Raw genomic sequence first — 2,500 nt, forward strand, 5'->3', positions numbered from 1 at the left:
TTCTAGATCCTCCATTTATTTCTCCTATAGACAAAATGAATGGAGGTCAACGGGACATGTTCACGTGGTCTTACCCTGACTTTTGTGCAGCAGTGATGGATGTCAGACACATATAAAGTTTAATTTACTTTATTGTCAAACACAAGGGGTGATACTGACACACTTAAAAGAACAAACCCACTGGCAACTAACAGGGCCTGATGGTAAGAGCTGACACTAACTAAACTGCTCCACTGAGCAACATCACCAGGGAGAAAGAGAGAGGAAATGGAACTTGAACTCTGAACCAAGCCAGTGCGTCTCCCCCCAGATATGTCTCCCCACCCGCCACCCAAGAGTAACCGTCCTATTCAGGGATTGGCTTGCGTTTGCAGCGGCGAAGGTTTGGCTGTTGGTTGCGGTCATGTTCAACTTTCTGCAGGTGCTGCTCCTTTCTTGCCACTGCGACAAAGTCGGATGTGAGCTTGACGCCACGCTCGGCACGGTCATTGACCACGTTCATTGCACGTACATTGACCTCACTTTTTTTTAACGCAGCAATGGTCGCCCATTCCTTCACATCGAGAGACATAAATTCTGGATCAATGTGCAGCTGGTGCATCCCAAACCAGTGTTCCAGTCTTCTTATGCTTGTGGGATGGGTCGCCCTCAGATGGTGGATAGACTGTTAGTATCCTCCTCTGACTCCTCGTCACTCTCCGACTCCAAGCTGGACATTGCCGTCATCTCCTCCAGCTCCTTTTCACAGCGGGACTGCCCGGCTGCTGCGGCAGCTTGACGCTCCTCTCGCCGCTTCACCTTGAGCTGCAGCTTTTTGTCCAATACACCAAATGTGGCCACTCTGTCAGTCTTCATGCTGGCCAAGAAGGCTAGGTCTTCTGGGTTATCAATCAGCTTTTCAACATTTGGAGGCCACAGCGGAAATGTGGCATCAAGTCTGCACTCCAGACTGGATGCCACAATTGTTTCGCCGTAGTCTCACTGGAGCGCTTGGCCTGGGAGATTTTCCGCAGCTTGTTGTTAGCATTGACTAAGTCTACCATCTTGTGGCACGCACGCTTGTCGCTCACCATTGGGATGCTGGCTTTCTTGTAAAATGGCCGCACCTGCTCCAGGACAACCTTGGCTGCCTCGAACTGCGACAACGCTCCATTTGCACCAGGTTTCTTGGCAAGCATGCAGCGTAAGATCTGACGACTAGTTGGCAGTTTGGCGCCGGTGATGATGCCATCCTCACTGGTGATGCTGGGGCCCAGACCGAAGACCAGGCTGCGACTGCTAGTCTGGCAGGGACCAGCTGGTGAGGGCAGCATCTTAGGAGAGCTGGATCCTGGGGTGGGTTGTGTTGTGCAGGGCCTGAGAATGAAAAGGATACAAGCTCAATGATAGTGTTTAAAATCATATCTTACCATACTTAATATCACCCAATTATGATAAACCATTCTTGCATAAGCCTCAAATTGTAGCTGTACATAGTCTAACTTCATCATAACCTTTACATCACTACCAGAGTAGCTAGCTGTGCTTATACTATATATATATATATATATATATATATATATATATATATAGTATAAGCACATATATATATATATATATATATATATATATATATATATATATAAGCACATATACTTGTATTTAAAATGTTAATTTACTGTAACAACTACAATGCTACTCTCAATAAACATGAGACATCGATACTCTGAATATGACATTGTCCACTCTAGAATACTGTTGATGTTAAGCTCAATAGCTTAGCTAGCATAGATAGCTAACTGTGGTTAGCAAACTGCTGCTAGCTAACGTTAGATGATGTAATGAGCACCAAAAACCTATAAATATGACTTAAATTACTTATGATAAAGAAGTATACAAAGACACAACTACAGATATGATAGTAATATATAATAATACATACCCAACACAGAAAGATCACCTCAGTATTCTTAAGCTGTAGTATTATACTATAATACTATAGTATTATTTACCTCAGATCTCCATGGCGACCATTGAGCACTGTTAGCCACTTCATCCAACAAAAACAGATGTGTGGTGGCACCCCTAAATCATCATGTACTGGGATAATATTTTGCACGTGTTGTTTATCTATTGGCACACTTTTAGCACCCAGCCATACCAAAAGTCAAGAATTGTGTTTTTGATGCACCCTAATGCGCGCCCATATATAGAGATTACTGCACGTCATTCCTTCTGTCATGCATGTCTTCAGCTGTCCTGTCAAATAAAGGCCTAAAAATGCCCCAAAAATAATCTTACAAAATCCCGATAACCAACGAGACCCCGGCAGTAGTCTAGTTACGCGGCGCCGTGCGCACGGCGTCCAACTTCTCAGAGGGACAAGCAGCGATGCATGTTTCAAAATGTATTCTGACTTTTATTCTCAACATTTTCTGACTTGGACCATTAGCAACTTAGCTCCATTTCTTATAATAATAATAATAATAATAATAATAATAATAATAATAATAAATAAATA

The 2,500-nt window shown here is 43.2% G+C and overlaps 1 protein-coding gene across 1 annotated transcript in view; it reads right to left on the minus strand.

The window, feature by feature from the left end:
- Positions 1 to 2,500, minus strand: part of LOC144513473 (calcium/calmodulin-dependent protein kinase type II subunit alpha) — a 49,692-nt gene that overhangs the window by 9,244 nt on the left and 37,948 nt on the right. The window lies entirely within an intron of this gene.

The sequence above is a fragment of the Sander vitreus genome, unplaced genomic scaffold, assembly GCF_031162955.1.
Source record: "Sander vitreus isolate 19-12246 unplaced genomic scaffold, sanVit1 ctg259_0, whole genome shotgun sequence".
NCBI lineage: Eukaryota > Metazoa > Chordata > Actinopteri > Perciformes > Percidae > Sander > Sander vitreus.